Genomic DNA, 21,901 nt, shown 5'->3' on the forward strand with positions numbered 1-21,901 from the left:
AATGCTTAGAATAGCGAGCGGTAAAGAGGGAGTTAAGAACATAGGTAAGAGCGGGCTCAGTGGAGTGTTTGGGGTGGAAGCCAGATTGAGAGGGGGAAAGGAGAGAGTGGGTTGTGACAAAGGTTGAGAGCTGAGAATAAGCTAAGCGTTCGAGTAATTTAGAGAGAAAAGGTAGAAGTGAGATTGGACGAAAATTGGAGGCGAGAAGAGGATTAGCTGAATGTTTTTTTAGTATAGGGATGATAGTGGCAGGCTTAAAGGCAGAAGGGAAAGTGGCCGTGGATAAACAAGTGTTGAAGAAGGTTAGGTAGGGAATGAGAGGAGGGTAAATCTTGGGAATAAGAAGGGTAGGAATAGGGTCAGAAGGGGCAGCAGTAGGATAGGATTTAGTTAGGAGGAGAGAGACATCAAAGGGAGTGATATCAGAAAACTTAGACATGTGAGCCGAGGGGGAGTGTAAGGAGGGGGAAAAGGAGTACAAACAATTTTTTGTCTAAGAGAAAAATCATGCATACTTCTAAGGTTAGTCTCTCTGAAGCTAAAGATGGTTTGTTGAGTTTACCCTTACCTTTAAGTTATTTCAGATGTGTGTGTGGTATCTTTAAAAACCTCATAAACATCCTCCCAGATTTTCACTTATTTTGGAATTTGTATTCCTCGCAAGACCCTTTCCTGACTCAATCCTCGGCCACTGCCAAGTCTTTTTGTATCACCGGATCTGCATCATGAAATGCTGCTACCGTGTGCTGTGCGCTTATCAATGCACACTCTTTACTGTGCCATGACTTGGAAATGAGCAATCCTCTTACTGAAAATGGCCTCTCACTGCTAGTAACTAAAACTTGGCCGTATGTTCAGGGCTCCTGCTTCCTTTGGCCCTCCATGAAGGTAATTCTCTGCTTCACTTGGATAAGTTAGGCCATGGAGGGTGGCGGGGAGGATAACCTTACTATTCAAATATTCACTGATACTTCAGAGCTGACCCTGTGCACCTATCTCTGGGTGTGACATATTAAACAAAAGTACTCCTACGTCCCATCCCCTTTTCTCCATACTTGTGGGACATTCCGTCCTTTGGGACGGGACCGGAACACTTTTGAATCAACACATTGCCCTTCTTTTATTTTTATGCGGGGCCAGCACATGTGGCTTCAGCCCTGCCTTCCTTTGCCCCGCCCAGCACTTCGCCCTTTAGTCCTGTTCTCTGCACGGTCGGGATTGGACGCATTTGCATTGTGAGGATTTTAGTTTTTTCCCTACTTGTCATTTCAATTTGTCTTCCTGCCCCGGTTCTGCTGTCAGATTCTTTTCCTCCGCCTATGCTGGAGTGCAAGGAGTTCGCCTTGTGTACTTCCTGCAGATGTCACTACGCAGTGGCGGATCCTCACATCCTTTGCCTCAAGTGCCTGGGCCCAGACCATCATTGGGACGCATGCTTCCACTGTGACTCCCTCTTGGTCCACGCACTCGATGGAAGCTCGTCAGGCCGGAAGAAGTCTTCCAAGGCTTGCCTCCGGTACACCTACAGAGCTTCATCAAAGAGAAAATAGTCGTCCGGCAAGTACTCTTCTTTTTAGCGCACCCCGCCTGGGTGTCTCCTTCCTGGAGTCATCTGGTGTTGGGAGGAGTTGCACTAGCTCTAGCCTTACCAGGGTTTGACCTGACGTGCCCCAAGTGGGGTCTAATCTGGATACCAGAGTTTTCTCAGAGGTTCCCCCTTTGGGGGCCAAGCATACCGGAGTCACTCCCAAGGTTCCCGCGCCAGGGTCTAAACATACCGGGGTCACTCCTGATGTTCCCCAGCCAGGGGCTAAAGGTACTGGGGTAACTCCAAAGGTTCTCTGAAAGGGGCTAAAATAAGCACCAGACAGGCCGAGGTTCCCCAGTCTGGGGCTAAAGGGACCGGATTTTCGCCCGAGGTTCCCCTCATAGGAGCTAATCGTATTACCAGCCTCACTGAGGAAGCGAAAGTCAGAGAAGCTTCCAAAGTCTTTAATTACCGGCTCTGCCAAGGATCCCCCAAGGGTGGCTACATTTCAACTCAAGGCTCCTAAAATTCAAGTCAACACGGCAATGTTGTCTGACAGGCCTGTGACGCATGTCAATTCACAGGGTCTCAAAATGGTGCCTTAGGCAATGCCGACTGCGTTCTGCCCTTTTGTTGGCCCCTTCGGGATAGGCCATTTTGTCAGGCCCCCTGGGGCTTCGGGGTCTAGAGGCCAGGCCCAAGTCCTTTCCACCTGTGCCTTTGGTGAAAACCCCTTTCGATCCTCAATTGGACTGGAATATGAGTATTCCTGTATGGCCAACAATATCACTTCCACCAGCATCAGCTCTGCTGCACTATGTGGATCTTTGGATGAGGGGGTCTGTCGTGCCAGCCAGTTTTGACTGACTCGTGTAGGTACAGTCGTTGAACCGGCCAATTCCCATGCCACAGCCGAGGCCGTTTTAAGAAGAGGCGCTCTTCAGTCGCTTCCAAAACCTGATGCACTCTGATACCATGAAATCTTACTTCAGGGGCCTCTTAGCCACATTTTCCCTAAGCCCCTGAAGGCTCCGACCCCCAGGAAGATGTGTCCTCCACTGCCTCCTCCGAATCCAGCGCAAGTGCCTCCTCGCCACCTGCTGTGGTTGAGCGGCCTCCGGAGCTGAAAGATCCTGAGCCCTGCATGCTCTTCAGCGCCTGCTGATGATCCGCCGGCCCCAAAACTGGCAGGGTCAGATGTCCCGGAGTATTGCAAGAACCCTCCCTCTTCCATCAGGGCGTTTCATGATGGGGTGTTGGATTTGATGACCTTTTTAGACATTCCAATTCCTGATCCTCCAACTCTGCAGGCAGGGGTTTTATCGGGTGTCCTTACGCTGAAGTCATGAGCGTTAAGGCCTTTTTCTGCAAAAAGACATTTTGGCAGAAGCTCAGAGGGTGTAGGAAAAACCCCATACGAGCCATCGCATTAACAAGAAAATTGATGCCCGGTACAAGCTTCAGGCATCTGAGGAGATTCCTCTGGCTACATGTCCGCTTCCTTACTCCACCGTAGTGGCTGCAGCGACTCACCAGTGCAATTCCTCTTCTTCCTCCTTCTTCCTCTTCTTCTTCCTCTTTTTTTTCCTCTTCCTCTTCCTTATCACCCTCTTCCTTCTCTTCCTCTTCTCCCTCTTCCTACTATTCTTCCTATTCTTCCTCTTCTTCCTCATCACAGGTGTTGTCTAAGGTGGACAAAGTTCTAGAAGAGGTAGGAAAGAACATCTTTGCTAATGTGGGTCTTCAGCTGCATCGGGCAAATTCAGAGGTGGTCCTTGCTGAAGCTACTCTAAAGGTATGGAGAGAGTTGTATGAGCAATTAATCCCTGAGGAAAAACATGAGGGTTTAAGACAAAGACACCAGCGTTCCGGCTCAGGATTTGCTGGAAGCTGATGCGCATCATGTTGATACCTCTGTGTGCAGCCTCATGATTGGTGTAGATCTCTCCTGCCATGTGTGGCTTCATGCGACCGCGGCCAAGTTTTCAAAGGAGGTTCAGGAAAAGGTCCTGGACCTCCCCTTTGAGGGCAAGGAACTCTTCCACAGTTCCACCGACGAAGAGCTGATGAAGACCAAGGCCAGCACCATAACTGCCAAATCTTTGTCGGTCCTTGCAAAGCTGCCATTCGCCAGATCTTCTTATCCCCAGAAGTCGGATTTCTTCTTGAGATGCTTCTCAGGGTTCCGGGGGTTTCAGGACCGCAAGACGCTTCAGCTGGACCGTTACCCGAATGGCCCTTGGCGCAAGCAGCAATGGCAAAGTGGATGGTTCTTCTGTATTTGGACAACTGGCTACTTTGTAGACACTGTCCCCATAAAGCAGTGTGCCATTTACAGTTCTCCAGCTGCTGATAAGGCTGGGCCTGTTGGTGAACTGGTGAAAATAATCAATCACGGTCTTGCAGGACCTGATTTTCTTGGGTTTTCATTGGAACACAGTCAGTGCTAGGGTCTTTCTGTCTGAGGACAGGATGAGGGATCTATTGCTGACATGCTCGGTTTTCCTCAATTCCACCCACAGGTCGGTGTGGTGGTTTCAGAGACTCATAGGGCTAATGGATTCATGTGTCTTAGCCCTTCCTCTGGCAAAGTTGAAAATGAGACACAATGAACGCTCCGACAGAACTGGTCCCAGGCAACGGATCCAGACTCTTGATTCCTGTGACTCTGGATGCGATACCTGATCTCAGCTGGTGGTCGGACTTCACAAATCTATCGTTGGAGACCCCTTTTTGGGTTCGGTCACCGCAGGTCACCCTAACAACGGATTCTTCCCTGCTAGTGCGGGGTGCAACGTTGGACCATCTGGAGGTTTTTGACCTATGGTCTCCCCTGGACCGGGATCGCCATATCAATTACCTCAGGCGTCTGGCCATTTTCCTGGCCTTGAAGGCTTTTCTGCCCTCCATCTCCAACAAAGTGGTTCAGATTCAGACAGACAACCCATTGGTAATGTTCTATGTGAACAAACAGGGAGGTACCAGGGCTCCGCTGCTTGTGTACTAAGCCATTCAGATTTGGGGAATCGGCAGTGCAGAACGGTATGTGGCTGCAGGTAGTACATATCCTGGGCCAGGAAAATGTAGCAGCAGACTCTCTCAGCTGCCAGTCCATAGTGAACCACGAGTGGAAGTTGAATGAACAGGTTCTGTCCCAGATCCTTTCAGAGTGGGGGACTCAGACTGTAGACTTATTTGTGACACCCTCCAACGGGGAAAATTCTGCAGTATGCCTGCAGGGGAGGCCTGGCTCCTGGTTCTCTGGGGAATGCTGTGGAGATTTTGTGGGATAGGATGTTGGCATTTGCCTTCCCTCCTCTGACCTTGATCCATCGGGGGCTGTTGAAGTTGGGGAGAGTGCACAACTACACTCAACTGTTCATAGCTCCTTGGTGGCCAGCCCGGTTCTGGTTCTCGGAGCTGCAACATCTATTGGTATGTCCTACGATCAGGTTGACAGAGATTCCCAATTTGTTGCACCAGAACGAACAACGGGTATCGCATCCCCCCACCCCCCACAATCCTTCACCTTGGCGGCATGGTTCCTGAGATCACGTCCCTAGCACATTTACATTTCTCAGAGGACAATATGCACATAATCCAGATTGCGTGCAAACCTTCCACGCGAGTACAGTACAGGAGCAAATTGCTCAATTTCTGTCACTGGTGCCTAGAAAGGCAGCTTGATCCTCGTCCGACGTCTATAGATTGTGTACTTTAGTTCATTTTGAACCTTGTTGTTACGGGCATTCATATTCACTCATGTAGAAGATACTTGTCCGCTATTGGTGCTTACCTTAACATGAACGCTTGTTCATTCATGCTTGCAAATCTGGTGAAAAAGTGGCATTTCGCTGGTCTCCTTCACTTGTTCCTGCTTGTCAAGCCACCTCACCCTAAATGGTACCTCATTGTGGTTCTCCACATGCTTTGTCACAAACCTTTCAAACCCTTGGCAATGGTGGAGCTGAAACTCCTCCCGGGAAGGTGGCCTTTCTGGTAGCCATTACATCAGCCAGAAAAATAGGGGAGCTGCAGGCTGTATTGAAGACCCTTTTCTGGCTTTCCATAAGGACAAGGTGGTACTCCACACACATCCGTCCGTTCTTTCCGAAAGTTTTTGTTAGGCAAAATCCTGTGCAGTGCCCTTAGGGACTACAAGTATGAGACAGGGACATAGGCTACCCCACCTTGTAGATACTGGCCGTGAAAGGATCCAGCACACTTTTAACAGATCACTACAAGTGGTCTGTGCTTTAGAGAACACCCAGAATGCATGTAGCACATATACACATTTTTATTCGTATGATTTTCTTTAAAACAAAACAATACTTTTCTAGCATAACATAGCTAATATCCACATAACCTTTTGCTTGCCCGTGAGTACCGGGTAGTCGTACACTGTTTAAGGCATTTCAAATAAACCTCATACTTTGATTTGTGCATTCAGTTTTTTACAGTGTCGGTTAGTACATATTGGTGACTTAGAATGTGGTCAGATTGACCTTACATCTGTCTAGTCGACACTAAATGGTGTTTCTGGCACAGAGTCGGTAGCTGGTGTTCTGATGCTGTCTTCAGGACAATTGTAGTGGACTTGATGGTGTCACCGATATATCACTGGTGTGGGACATCAGAGCCGTTTATTTTCAGTGTCACAGGTTGATGAAGAAACAGTGAGTTTTTCACAAGCGCCTTCTGTGCACTTGGTGTGATTCGATCCCGTAATTATTGGATCTGGACTCCAGTTAAATAACTTTGGATGTGCGTCGCTGCAGCTTGCCGTAGAAGTGACGGTGGTAATACAATTTCACCTTTGGTACAAGCCTGTACTACACTGTTAAAGTGGTAGCAATAGCGGAGCAGCCAGACTTATCTCAAGAGTAAATGAGCAGTAGTAGATATTACACAAAGGACCACAATTACTGTGACTCAAGCAAACACTGACTCAAGGTTTCAGTTTAAAAATATAAGTACATTTATTTTTTAACCCTCTGTTTGTAAAACACTTCACTTCTATATATTCAAAACCACACGTAATATACACCACACACAAACACTTCCACTTGTTCCAGCAATTCAAGGTAAGTACATTAGGTTTTGACAGACCGGTGTTGCGATGCTAACGCGTACCCATGAATAGAAATGCTCATGAAGTTAAAACACACTTTGCACTTTAGAATTTCAAACAAGGGAAAAATTGATAAAATCACAGGCAATACTTTTGTCTAGGCAAGGGAATCGGAGGACTCGTTCAAAGATACAGATTCAAGTCAATAGGCCTGCGCCAGTGTCACTGGAGCAGATGCTCAGTTGTCAAGGATCACACGTTGCACAGTTTGAGATTCCAAGAGTACTTGGATATTGTCAAATGGAAGGAAAAGTTATAAGAGGGAGGGAAGAAAGTATAAATCTACGTGGAGGAAAAGGGTTCACCCCGATTCCAGATGGTCAGTCGGAGAGAACAACCAAATGTGCACAGTACCTTGTTCCGTTGGAGAAAAGCTGGTGCCACGGTAGTTGTTCCTGGTAGTTCCTGCGGCTTCAGTCGTGGGGACAAGAAGGACGACGTCTGGAGCAATCTGCACTACCCAGGGATGAGGCCAGCAGCAGCGAAAAAGACGACGATGAATAAAAGGTGCGCGCCTTTAAATCAGGAGAGGGCTCTTCTGATGGCTATCCGGACCACTACAGCACAGCAGTGATTTCGACCCAGGAGAGGATTCTCTGACTGAATAAAGGGTGAGCTGGTTGATCCCACCAGGCTCAAGGGAAGAAGACTCTGGACTGGATCTTCCCTTGTCATTGAAGGGTAGATAGCTCAGGACTGCAGCAGGGCTTCAACGGGATCTGGGGTTGCAGCAGCCGTCTTCTTCTCTGCTTCTCTTCGGTTCTTTGCAGTTCCAGTGGCGACTCTGCCTTCTAGCCCAAGAGTCCTGCCTTTTATGCCAAAATCCCCCATTCACACAGCCTGGCTTTCAATCACTCAGCAGGGGAGTTGTCCAGGCCGGACAACCACCTCAGCCAATCAACATAAAGTGCGACTTGGGTCTCCAGGGAAACCCTGTGCAGGGGGTGATTACACCCTTCCCTCGCATTCAGCCCACCTAGACACCCAGACTCCAAAGGAGAGCTTCTAGTCAGAAGTCGGCAAACAAAGGAGGCAAACCTGGTTTGCCATGCAAAGAAAGACCCAAGAAGGATGTTAACAAAAAGAAATGGTGATTAAACCCAACTGGAGCCGAAATAAAAAGTATTTGGGCAAGTGGGTTTAAAGTTCGGGGTTACTAAAATAGCCTAAAACGTTACCACGTTACATAACCGCGGTAGGAAAATTAGGGTAGGTACCACTGCCACCAGCCAAGTCCTAATGTTAAGGGACCGAAACAATGCTTGAAGAGGCTCAGATAAAAAAGGGCTAAGAATTAACCCTTTCCAATACTCCATATAAAATGGGGTGTACTGGATCCGTGGTTAAAAGTGATTATGTAAAGTTAATGGCAACTTTACCCTTTTCTTGGGGACAGTAGTCGGCTCCAGAAAAATGGAGTCGGTGGGAAGTCTAAGATACAACCCTGTGTCACTGCACTGAAGGTGTTGTGTAACACAAAAAGAGGGGGGGGGGGCTACTGAAGTGGTGTACTCCAGAGTCCACAATCACAAAAACAGTCGAAATACACATGGCAAAACACAGGTAAGAGTGGGGGAAAAGCTCACACTCTTACCAGGTGGAAAAAATAAACTCCAGAAATCCAGCAAAGCTGCTGAGGGACTCACTAGGTAAGGGAAATTAGCCATTGAATTAGAATTCTCCCTAACGGTTGTGTTGGAATTTCACATGAATTGTTCTATTTCCATTCCATGCCAGCCTTTTTTCCGGACCCTGCGTCCGACACTAAGCGGGTCTTTCACAACCTTGACGTTAGGAAGGCTCTCATTTTTATTTAGAAAGATCAAAAGACTTCAGAGCCTCTTCTCATCTGTTTGTTACCTTTGGGAATACAAAAGGAGCTCAGGCATCTAAAGCTTCCATTTCGAATGGATTGTGTCCTCTGATGTATTCCACATCTTTGACATGTAATGTCCACAGCTGTGTACTTCGGAAACTTTTTTGGCAGAGGGCGTCCTGCGTAGATAGCGTCGGGTCGATGTCCCTCGAAGGCCGCCGTCGAGGATGACGTCACCGGATGTTATAAATAGGACGCACGGCACCCATAGCCTCAGTTCCTTTTTTCCGCAAACGTGTTTGCTTCGGAGACTCGGCGCGCCTCGTGTATTCTTAGTGAATATGTCTTCTTCTTCGATCCCTCAGACTCCGCGGTCTGGCTTCAAGTGTTGCCAGGACTGCAAGGCTAAAATGTCGATTACTGGCCTGCATCGCATTTGTTTGTGGTGCTTGGGCGAGAGTCATAACACCGACGACTGTTTCAAATGCCAGTCACTGACTGCTATGGCCTTGCGGCAGCATAAGGGGAGGCTTCAGGTAGGGGTTCTAAACCCAGTTACTCCCGTAAATCTAAGTCCAAGGGGATGTCCATCGATGATTCGAGGGGCGACTCTCTGTGTCGGAAGGAATCCGGGGGATCTCGGTCCCGCAGTGGTTCCCGCCATTCGTCCTGCTCGTCTCAGCATTCTAGGAAGCGCCATCACCGGTTGCCTTCCCCGTCCTCCTCGGAGGATGGAGCCGCAAGGAAAGTGGCTTGTCCGACAAAATCCTCGACTCTGGAGGAATGGGCTGCCTTCAGGTCTGCAGATGTTAGCGATTTTTCAATGGCAAGGCACAGTTCCGTCCACGTCTTCTGGTGAAGCCGGCCAGGAACAGTATCGGTCCGTGACTCGTGGGCCTTCGGGCTCGGGTCCTCGGCACGATCCTCATCGGGAACCTTTGAGGTCCCGTTCGGACAAGGCTCAGGATGGTCGCAAGAGATGTGCTTCCAGGTCTCGGTCTTCGTCCCCAGCGAGACCGCAGAAATCTGCTAAGGGCTTGAGGTCGGCATCGACTCCGTCGGTGCCGTGTCCGTGGGATTCGGACGTTGAAGCTTTGCCTTTGTACCAGCCCTCGGCGCTATTGGCACTGTTGTTGACATCGATGCTCAAACCATTGGCGCTCTCAACGCCGAAACCGCCAGCGCTCTCGACGCCTTCGGAGCATTTTGGCCGGGATTTGCCGTTGTTGGTCTCTGGTTTGGGGGACCCTCCAAGGAAGTCTACTTCCAAGTCTGTAAGGCATGTTAAGAACTCCAGACCATTGGCTGTCCTGAGACAGGACTTTTACCTCCCTCTGGATGACATCTATGAGGAGGAGGAGAGGTTTAGATTTTGACCCTGTTGAACCTGATGTAGCTCCTCCTGTCTATAGTCAATTGGAAGAGTTAAGGCAAAATCTTCATGATGCCAGTGGCTTAGACACTTTTCCTGAGGTGGAGTTTGGCAGCCCTGAGCCTGGGGCTACAGGAGACTGATGGCTAGAGTCACAGAATATCTTGGTTGGTCAACTCCTCCTGAGGCTTTTGTTCAGGATGACTTGACGGATATTCTGGATCAAGGTCCGTCCTCTGACCCGGTATTACCTTTTCATCTGACCTTGCAGAAAAGGGTGGCGGCTGCTTGGCAGTCCCCGGAAACTCTTGCGACAGTTAACAAGTCGTTAAGAAATACCGCCCTTCCGGTAGCGACCCCAGATATCTTTCATATCACCCCACTCCCGAGAGTTTGGTGGTTCAGGTGGCTATGGCCACCTCGAGGCAGGTGGCATACCCTACCATCCCTCCTGATAGGGACGGCAAACGCTTTGATGGTTGGGCACGCATGGTGTTTTCTGCGGGGAGTATGGCGCTGAAATCGGCCAATTCCACTTGTGCCTTGGCAAGATTTTCACACACTCGGTGGAATTGTGTTTCTCTAGCGGCTGAGCATATTCCCGAAGGGAAAGAAAGGGGGGGGTTCCTTGTTCTCGTGCAAGACGGCAAGGATGCCATGTGTGAATCCCTTCAGTCAGGTTTGGACACAGCCGACAGTGTTAGCTGGTCCATGGCTGCGAGCAAAGTTATACGCAGATTTGCGTGGTTGCGGAAGTCGGGTTTTGCTCCAGATGTGCAAGCCCGTCTTTTGAACATTCCCTTTGATGGCACCCATTTGTTTGGCAGCAAGGCTGACGAGAGCCTTGAGCGTTTGCAGACCTCAAAAGCTGTGGCGAAATCTTTGAGTGCAGCTGTGCATCAACCTCTGCCTTTTCGTCCTAGGGGACAGCAGTGGAGGGGAGGTTCTTTTTGTTACTACTCCTTCTTTGGTAGAACGAGAATAGCCGCCAGTCAAAGGGGTCACCGTAAAAGTACCCATGGTGGTCGGGGGAAATGGAGGTTCCAAAGCCGCTCAGGCAGCTGCCTCTTTGCCTTCAGGCGCTGCCGCAGCCGCTCCAAAACAAGCATGAGGCCATGTCCCATGGTTCGCCGTTTGGGGGCAGACTGTCTCAGCATCTCGAAGAATGGCGAGCTATTACTTGAAATGCGTGGGTTCTGGATATAATAGCCCACGGCTATTGCCTTCCCTTCCTAAAGCGGCCTCATGACAATCCACCGGGGAATCTCTCTTTGAAGCTTCCAGATCCGCACCTTCAGAAAATATTGACCCTGCTAGAGAAAGGCGCTATAGAACTGGTGCCTTTAGCGGAGAGGAATGAGGGATGGAATTCCCCTTATTTTTTTTATTCCAACGACAGATGGGGGATTGAGACCCATCCTGGACTTGCGTTGGTTGAACAAACTTCTCCGGAAGGACAAGTTCAAGATGGTCACTCTTTCTCATGTCCTCCAGGCCCTTCATCTTCAGGATTGATTGGTGTCTCTGGACCTACAGGATGCTTACTTTCATGTGCCAATTCATCCAAAGCACAGAAAGTACCTGAGGTTTGCGGCTGGCGATGCGCACTTTCAGTTTCGGGGCCTGCCATTTGGATTGATATCTCAGGCGAGGGGAGATTCACGTCTACACCTATCTGGACGACTGGCTGATCCGTGCGCATTCTCCCGAACGGGCATTGGATCACCTTGGTAACACCTGCCGCTCCCTCCACAAGCTGGGCTTCTCCCTCAATTTCAAGAGGTCGCATCTGACACCTTCCCAACAGCTCCATTACACCGGAGCAGTGTTGGACACGTCCTTGGGGAAGTGCTCGCCTCCCAAGGTAAGGGCTCATCACATTGTGCAGATGGTGGACAGGTTTCAACATGCCCAGAGTCGCCCGGCTTTCAAATTCTTAAGGTTGCTCGGACTCATGTCATCTGCATTTTTCTGGTGCCAGAGGCCAGACTGCGGATGAGATCTCTGCAATGGGTTCTCAAGATGCAGTGGTTGCAGTTCTCAGGCAAGATGTCGGATCCCGTTCAGATGCCACTCTCGGTCTCACATGATATGCTGTGGTGGGCCAACGAGGGGAACCTGATGAAAGGGGAGCTGTTTTGGCAACAATGGCCGGAGGTGACTGTAGTGACGGATGCTTCCCTCACAGGATGGGGAGCTCATGCCGAAGACTTGACTGCCAGCGGTCGTTGGTCTCTGTGTCGGAATCCAAACTCCACATTAAACTGTTAGAGCTGGGGGCCATCAGGCTGGCCCTGAAGGCTTTTCTGCCGTCTGTGCGGGGGAAGAGTGGCCTGATAATGACGGACAACACAGTGGCCATGCATTACCTCAACAAAAAAGTGGGGGTAGGGTCACTCCTGTTGTGCAGAGATGCAATGCAGCTCTGGTTCTGGGCAATCTAGCAGGGAATTTTACTCTCGGCAGTTCATCTGGCCGGGGGGGGGGGATGTGGCGGCAGACGCTCTGAGCGGGCAGAGTACGGTCTCTCATGAGTGGGAGTTGGCTCAGGAAATCCTTCTGGAGATCTTCGCCCTTTGGGGAACCCCACAAGTGGATCTCTTCACCACCAGTGCCAACCAGAAGTGCGAGAGATTCTGCTACAGGGAATTTCCTCCGAGAGGAGCCTTAGGAGACGCATTCATAGTGGACTGGTCATTCCCACTGCTGTATGCGTTTCCTCCAGTCCCTGTCATTCCTTAAGTGTTACGGAGATTTGGATCCCACATGATCCTCATTGCTCTGGATTGGGCCTGGAGAGCGTGCTACCCGGATCTTCTGGAAATGTCCATCTGCCCTCCACGCAGTCTTCCCTACCGAGAGTATCTGCTCTCACGTGAGGGGGGGTTCTCCATCCAGAGGTCAGGACACTCAACCTTCACGCTTAGTATCTGAAAGGTTGAGGTATAAGGATTGGGACCTCCCGGGTGACGTGATGGAGGTGTTGCTTTCGGCCAGGAGGCCAGCAACAAAATCCCTGTACCGTTGCTGTTGGGGTACGTTTTGTGACTGGGGTACGTTTTGTGACTGGTGCAGAGGACAAAATGTTGATCCTTTTCAGTGTTCCATTCCTGTGGTGTTGTCTTTCTTGCTTTCTTTGGCCCACAGGAGCATTCAAGTGGGTAACATTAAGGGTTACCTGGCTGCGCTGTCTATCTTCAAGCGCCCGTCTGAAGAATGTTCTTACTTTAAGATTCCTTTGATTTCTCAATTTCTTAAAGGACTCACTAATGTGTTCATGCTGTCCCCTTTCCAGGTGCTGGTTTGGGATCTGAATTTGGTTTTGAGATTCCTCATGGGTGCTCCGTTTGAACCTTTGCACTCCTGTCCTTTGAGATTATTGTCCTTCAAGACAGTGGTCTTGGTTGCGGTTACTTCCGCTTGCAGAGTGAGTGAATTGCTGGCACTTTCATCTAAGCTTCCTTTCTACCTAAGGTAGTGTCGGAATTTCATTTTAGCCAGAAAGTGGTTCTTCCTTCTTTCTAGCCTCCTCATCCTGGTAAGGAAGAGGAGCGACTCCATAGGTTGGACCCTAGGAGAGCTCTGAGCTTTTATATTTCGAAGATGTCCAGGGTCAGAGTGGACAACCAACTCTGTGGGGTATGCTGGTCACTGATTGGGCCAGGCTGTTACAAAACAGACCTTGTCCAGGTGGATTATCCTCACCATTACTGAATGTTACTGTTTGGCAGGCAAGGATCCTCCTGAAGGGTTGCAAGCTCATTCCACTAGGGGCGTGGCTACTTCCACAGCCCTGAAGCGGGGAAGTCCTATTAGGAATATTTGTGATGCAGCCACATGGGCTTCTCTCCACACCTTTGTTAAACATTACTCACTGGATACAATCCATGGTCCAGATATGGCCTTTGGTAAGGCGGTTCTTTATTCTGCCATCTGATTGGGTACTCTAAATTCTTTTCCCTCCTCCATTTTCTGGTACTGCTTTGGGAGTCTGTCAAAGATGTGGAATACGTTGGAGGACACAATCCTTTCGAAGAACAAGTTACTTACCAACTGGTAACGTTCTTTCGATTGGATTTTCTTCCAATGTATTCCACATCGCCCTCCCAGCCTGCCCCTCTGGAGAATTTCCCATGCGATTGCAGTTTATGTTTGTGCACGGCTATGTGCATTCAAGCAGGCATTGGTGTCACACGTTGTGGAGGAAAAAACATAAACTGAGGCTACGGGTGCTGTGTGTCCTATTTATAACATCCGGTGACGTTGCCCTCGAGGGAGGCCTTCGAGGGACATCGACCCGATTCCATCAACCCAGGACGCCCTCTGCCGAAAAAGTTTCAGAAGTACACAGCTGTGGACATTAAATGTCAAAGATGTGGAATACGTTGAAGGAACATCCAATCGAAAGAACGTTACCAGTTGGTAAGTAACTTGTTCTTCCCGCTGGATAACCTCCTACATTTCGGAAGCATACTCAGTTCATGGACTTCAAGCCCCAAAGGGCATTCATACGCACATGGTGCGGGGCAAAGCTGCGGCCGTAACTTTTCAAACTTTCTATTACAGTTATACAGAATTTGTATGCAGACATGGTATATATACTAATGTTGCCCCTTAGAAAATTATTCATGTTGCAATGCCCATTTGAAAAAAGAGACGCTACTCTGAAGACCTCGGTAAGGAACGATCCTACAACTCTCCATGGGGAATGCATAAAATCCCTTCTTAAGGAATACAAACGGGCAGTTTCGAGGCAAAAAGATTATTCAAATTTACAAACTTACACTACTTCTACCGGACAGTAGACAGCCCACACATTTTAGCAGTATATTCACACCCTAATCTCATTGACTCCAATGCACCCATTATGATCACCTTAACTCTTGGACTGCCTATATGGCTAACACACCCCAAAGCACGTTTACCTGTGCTAATACAAAAGACTCCTCACCCAGCATTTTGGGACAGTTGCTAGCTACAGAAGGACTGAGGAAAATTGCATCAAACCAGGTATCCATCCTATATTTTACAGTGCGCTTAGTGGAGAAACTAAGGTTGGCCAGGTTTGCAAGGGCTGGGGAAGAAAAGGAAGGAATCCTATCCTTAGTAAGCGAAGCAAGGGCTGATTATAAAATGCTGCTGGAAAAAAAGTTAACAGCACAGCAGGCATTATGTGCTCATATGATGGTACCTGTAAGGGATTAGTATAACAAGGCCTTTTGTCACTTGGTTGTTTGGGCGGTTAAGGAATTTGATAAATAATTGGAGTGTGCAATAAGTGGGGAAATTTGGTTAAACCAATTTTTTTCACTGTATGGTGTACAGGATCAGGACCTGAAACAGACCATGGGTATGTCTTGGTAGGTGAAATTGTTGTGAGTGAGGTTGGTGCAGGTACATGGGCGTAGAAGGGGAGTCCCAGGCCTTGACAACATTCCAGATGATTGTTTAAAAGTGTATATAAGAGCTATAGAATTTGGTACCCTTTAGGGTAATGAATACAATCTTGAAAAATGGGAAGATCCACCCCCACTCATGGAAAGACTCCGAAATGATCTCACTATACAAAAGGTGGGATTGGGGGAAGCCAGAAATGAATTGCCCGGTATTCATTCTTTATAGTTTGGGAAGCTAATACTGTGATGATTCAAGACTGGGTGAAGGGAAAAATGCTATCCTGAAGGGAGCAGAGGCAGGCTCTAGGGCTAGCCTAAACATGGCCGTTCCATATTTCATATTATATTTCTTATTTATTTTATTGTGTAAAGCATGGACCTAGCGCAAGAGTAGCAGAGGGTTGTACAGGATATTTGTAGTCTGTGTTTAGGCTAGCGTCTTTTAACAGCAGTGTTTTGAGAGCTTTGCAGAGTTGGAGAATTGTGGAGCATTCTGAGCTTATACAGAGATCGAGTTCCAGAGCGTGGTTGCGTGACAGGATGATTGTGTATCCTCTTTGTGGACCAGTTGTGATCTGAGTCGGTTGGTTGATATGCTGCATGAGGCGCTTGTGCACCAAATATGTGGAGCTTGGCCGCCAGGTATGCTTGTGTGCTACTAGTTACTGCTTTGTAGATGATACATGCAGTCATAACTGCATCCTGGTCTGGAGAGGAAGCCAGAGTAATTCTAATAAAACGGCTGTGACTGGGTCAAATTTCTGCACACCCGTTATGAGATGTACTGCAGCGTAGTGGACTGCTTTTATGGGGAGCCAGGTGAGGGGCTGGGAGCTCCATTTGGAGAGCATTTTCCACATTGATGTGGGAGACCACAAGGGCCTGTGCTACAGTTGAAAGTCCTGTGGCAGGATTAAGGATTTCATTTTGTGAATGGTGGAGAAGTTGGAGGCAGGCCATTTGGGGCTTCTTGGCTATGCGTTTCTTGAAGAACAGGCTGCTGATGATGGTGAAGCCTAAAGGTTTTGCAGAATCTGACAGTTGCAGATTACATCCTTCTAGGTGCATATCATTAAGCCATTGTTGGCTGATTTGTAGATTCGTGGGGGGACTGATGAGGATCAAATCTGTCTTAGAGGGGTTAAGTTTGAGGTAGGCAGTTAACATCCAGAACTGGATGATAGCTAGGTTATCGTGGCAATGACTGATGTCCTGTGGAATTTTTACTCTCATGTAAAAAAAAGTGTCATCCGTGTTTTGTTGGATGGCTACATTGCGATCTTTGAGGAGGGTGCCCAGAGGATCCAAGGAAAGGTCAAAGAGGATCTGTGAGAGGATGGAGCTTTGGGAGCCCCAGCAGGAGATTGGGAGTCAGTTAGAATAAAACAAGGAGAGAGTGACCCTTTTCAGGGAATCGAATGACATCACCCACCACCTGGATGGTGGCAGTCTCAATGCTGCACTTGGGGTGAAACCAGACTATTTTTTCCAAGATTTTACTGAAAAACTGGAGGTTCGTAATGGGCTGGTACTTGGCCAGGTCATCTTGGTCTAGGGGTCAATTTATTCAAAAGAGGTCATATAAGACCAGTCTTGACGGTGTCCGGGAATGACCCTTCAGTGAAGGAAGGATTTTTGTGGCTGAGTAGTGTGTTGCACACCTGACCCGTCCATTGCCTAATGAAGGAGGCCTGGATGATATAGTAGGAGGCAGGTTTGAAGGAGGCAGGCGGTTTTAGAAGGTCTGGGGGAGAAGAGAATTTAGTCCAGGGGGGACAGCATGCATGCTGTGGTCCACGGGGGAGCTAACTTTGGGGGTGGTTGATTCAATGATCGAGGATTTAGTCTATTTTTTCAAAGAAAATGTTGATTCAATCGCATTTTGAATGACTTGTTCGCAGGTCTTGGTACAATGTTTTACTACTTTGAAGTGGGCTTTGCTCCTGTTGGAGTGTGGTAGAGTAGTAATCTGTTTTGTTGATCAATAGCCTATGGTTGGCATAGAGAGATTTGAGGTTGGTGAGATCTCTCATATTACAGTTTCTCTAGGGCTCCGATTGAGCGTTTGTTGGAAGCGAGCACCAAGGTTTACCAAGGGCTGGATTGTTTGGTCTTAGTATAGCTGGTTTTTAGGGGCGCATAAGTATGTAACAGTTTCATAGTGGAGTTGTATAATAATTGTAGGAAGACCGAGGCATTACCTCTGGCAGGGAAGTTTGGGAAGTTTGCTTCTGGCTCATTGACCATGAAGGTTTTGAATGAACAGCACTTATTGAGGGGGAGTTTAGCCTGACTTCTGTGAGCCATGGTCGAGGGTGTGATTGGCAGTGCGATGGCGACGTTGTCAGACCAGTCGAGTGGGTTAGGAACTGTGCAGGTGATGAGGGGGATTATTCAAGTGTGGTTGTCAGCGCTGGATTCAGGGACTTTAAAATCCGAGAGAAAGACATTAATGTTTGCTTATTTGGCAGAGCAGAGTAAGTTGGAGATGTTGTCAATGAAATGTTCACTTGTGTGAGGTGGTCTGTAGATGAGGTCGAAGGTGATGGATTACTTGTGTGATAAAGGTAATTGGGAGGTGAGTGATTTGACCAAGCTTGTTCTGGGGCAGGGGATAATGGAGAATGGCTAATCATGCCTGCAAATGATTGACACTCTGCCTGGCGCCCTCCCTGGCCAGCCAGTATGTTGGATGCAGTAGCTGGGGAGTCAAATCATTAGGCGGGCAGGGTAAAACCATGTTTCGGTGATGAAGAGGGCATCAAGGTTCTTCTACCAGATAAGGTCTGCGATCTCTGCTCTGTGATCAACTTCTGAGTAAGAATTGCTCAGCATGATAGGGGAATGTGTAAGTGGTCAGTGGGGGGCAAGAGGAATATTGATGAGGTTCACTAGGGTAGCTTGCTGGGGCTGCCCAGGGTGTTTTACAGTTCGAATCCTAGCAAGGGCAGGGATGGGCTGTGGGGGGAAGGACATATGGTGATGTCTTTTGGCGATTTGTGTAGCGACTACTTTGCAGGTGAAATGCAAATTGCGAGTCTAGCCCTTGGCCCCATCAGGCACAAGCAGGTGAGATGGGCTAAGGTTACCCACGGAGGACTGGTAAAATAGGTGGTGGGTTGGGCAGCTGAGGGGCAGGGCCTGTTCATAGTACCAGTAGCTTCCTCTATGCTGTCTGCTTGAAGCTGACCTGGAGTCCTTAAATAGCCACCAGGAAGGTGGGGAACCGGTGGTGGGTTAAGCAGCTGAGTGGCAGGGCTTGGTCATGTAGCCAGCAGCCTCATCAATGCTACCTTGTTTTAGGTTATGTTGAAGTGTGTTGTGGATAAAGTAATTCCTGTTCCTTGCACATTTAAAATTCGCTTTTGACTCCATCAATAGGCAGTTGCTTTGGGTGTCATGGAGGAGGGAGGACTTTAGCGAATGGTATGTGGTGATATCAATGGCATTCTATGATGCAAACGCAACAAGAATCTGATGTGGCCTTAATGGAAAATTGAGGGCACAACTGTCTGTGGGGATGGGAGTCAGACAGGGCTGTGTGCTAGGCCCCATCCTCTTCAATGTATTCCTGAATAAACTAGAGGAGTATCTGATGTGCCAGCGATTGGATGTTTCCAGGGTTGGTGGTCAGAGCATCCCACTCCTGTTATTTGCAGACACTATTTCCCCTGCCTTTACCAAAATAGTGGTGCACAAACTATTGGGTGACTTCTCTAGTTACTGCAACTGCAAGAAGCTTATGTATCAAAATAAAATGCAGATAATTGTGATCAGCCCAGCTTAATGGGATAGGATGAGATTCACTCAAATTGGTAGACATCTAAAGGGGATCACACTTTCACTGCCTTGCATTTCTTTCGATAATAAGATGAAATAGGGGCCACAGGTCGATAGAAATAGGTTCCAATTCAATTTGTAAGCTGGGCTGGTGCAAAGATTCAATGGGAAGTCTGGTGAGGGAAGTCCCCTACCCCAGGCCCTTCAGATCTCCTGCCTGCAAATCTATTTCTGCAGCTATTGACAGCACTGAGGAGGATGTTGGTCACGTGACCAGACCCTGGGACTCAGCTGCCTTATCCACCACCAGTTTTCCCACTTTCCCGATGGCTACATAAGGACTCCCGGGCAGCTCCAGAAATACAGCAGAGGAGGGGCTGGTCACGTGATAAGGCCCTGCCACTTGGCTGCCCCACCCACCACCAGTTTCCCACATTCACAGTAGCTACATAAGGACTCCAGGCACTGAGGAGGATGCTGGCCACTTTCTTCCTTATTTCTATTTTATTTTCCATGTTAGTGGTTTGTTATGACATTTAAAGATAGTATGCTCATGCCGAATTGTTTATTTTTATATAATTCTCCCCTTTTTTGTAACGTGTCACATCCCTGTATGTATAGTCATTGGAGTGCAATATATTATTAATTCATGCTTTCCTGTTGTTTATTGCTGGTGAATGGCATTTTACGAATATGGACTTGAAGCTACAATTCTGTGTGTGTTGCCTATTTTTATTGAAGTCCTTTTTGGTGCAGTTTTCCTGCGTGATTTAAGCCGCATTTGCAGTTTTCTTTTTTTTGTTTTTGTTTGCCTTAGGTGATGGTTATTTTAACTATCTGTTATTGGTTAGTTTTGGGAAAGTGTGTTTAGAATGTGGCCTTTGGTTTCATAGGTTTACAGGCAAGCTGGCTGGTGGTTATTTTTAGTTTGTAATTAATATTCACTCTGCTTTGGTACACTTCATCATTAAGGTTTCTCACTGGTTTCATGAGGCGACTTCTGACGTGGTTAATTATTCACAGAAATATATAAGTTAATTTGACAACATGGGTATGGTATGGATTCTCACATGGATGTACTGTGGTCAATAATGTTCTTGGTTAGTTCAGTTAACCAGGGTATGCGCTTTGAGTCGTTGGTTTAGACTCAAATATTTTGGGGTCAGTCAATTGGATCTTTAGAGTACTAACATTAGATATATTTGTTGAGCTCTGCATTTTTTCTTTTCTGTTAATTCAGATGATATTCCCTGATAAAGAGTTGGTGAACTCGAAAACGCGTTGGACAAAGTCAGGGTATCTGACTAGTCCTTGCATCAAGAAACCATTCTTGCTATGTTTTATGAACTTTACCATCTAGAACACTAAATGTGACATGTTATGTTTTTTGAAGAAGTGTGGTTCTTTGTTCTGAAAACTTTGTGTTTAAATGTATTGAATGTTTTCCAAGAATTCTCATCAAATTCTTTTGCCTATTGGTATTTTGTGGGCACTGTGCAACAGGTGTCTACATCAGTCTTTTGGTGTAGCCTCATTGGAGTTCTATTATGCTGAGTCTCGTTGCTCTGTAAAACCTGTTCTTGTTAGCCCCTTGTAAGATCATTTTGACATTGAATTTGTTTTATTAACTTATTATTTGAACTGACTATTGAAACTTGTGAGCAGGGACACCCCCTTGTTTTATAATTACTATTAGATAACATGCAGAATAGAACCTTATCTAATTTATGGACTATTTTTTCATAGACAGAAATTACTGAGTGGTAAATTACTTCACGGTAGTTGCTTTATGGTGGTAAAATAGTTAGGTGCATGTTGAGGTTTAGGAAGTGTAGGGGATGAGAAAGGGTAGAGGGGAGAGTGTAGGTCAGAGGCAATATGGCAAACCCCCTTTAATAGAAAAATGCCCCAAAGTATCTACCACAAAGTAAATTACCAATCTGCGATTCTGTCAAGCAAATCATGTACAACTGTAATTATATTCAGAACCTAACGAAACAACCACATGGTGTGACGAATCAAGGTTATTCATCCCTTCTCCCAAGGGGGCGCCTTCCCACATGAGGCTAGGGAGGTGAGTACGCTCTGAAAGACTCTCCCTAGAGGTCTGGCCAAGTGGGACCTTATTGGGATTGACTCCCCCATAGGGGACACAGACTCTCGTTTCCATGAGGAACTCCCTAGACCAAGCAACAAATCGGCATATATGGGACTGCCTGCTATGAAAAATAATGTGCCCTCCTTACATTTGGCAATGCTGAAGCAAACCAGTCATCAAAAGAAAAAGATGTCTCTTTAAGAATAGATGTTTATTTAACTGGGACGAGTGGATTACGAAGGGAGGGTGTGTATGATGCGCAGGGGAAGCCCCCTGATGTAAGCGCGCCTTAGAGAGGCGGAGCAGAAGCATGCCACAGAGCCTGCGACTGTTGAAAAGGTGAAGGACGCCAGAGAGTCAGCAAATCCAGCCATGGGGAAGCCGTTGGCAGCAGGAGAAGAGGAGTCCTGTACAAGGTGGTGGCATAACCACAACCGTATTGTGGTGGGTGAGAGGCCCGGCTAACGACGAGACCATTATAGCCCAGTGCACCAGCAGCTCCCTACCACCAGCATCCGTAGACTGCAGCAGCCTGCACTGTAGCCGAGAACAGAAGCCAGCAAATGAAGTCAGTCAATTACCCAAGCGAGTGCTGAGCCCTGTAAGGTTCCCCTGCATACACCAAGATATTGGGGAGAACAGGAGAAGCTTGGGACCGCTGGATCAACGGTATATGAGCTGAGAAACTCGTCCCAGTCAACAGGATGAGCGACAAACAATGAGCCAGCCTAACTGGAGTTGTAAAAAGCCAGTGAAGAATGTGATGAATTACCTTTTATG

The sequence above is a fragment of the Ambystoma mexicanum genome, chromosome 4p (genome assembly GCF_040938575.1).
Source record: "Ambystoma mexicanum isolate Mex_15411 chromosome 4p, UKY_AmexF1_1, whole genome shotgun sequence".
Lineage (NCBI taxonomy): Eukaryota > Metazoa > Chordata > Amphibia > Caudata > Ambystomatidae > Ambystoma > Ambystoma mexicanum.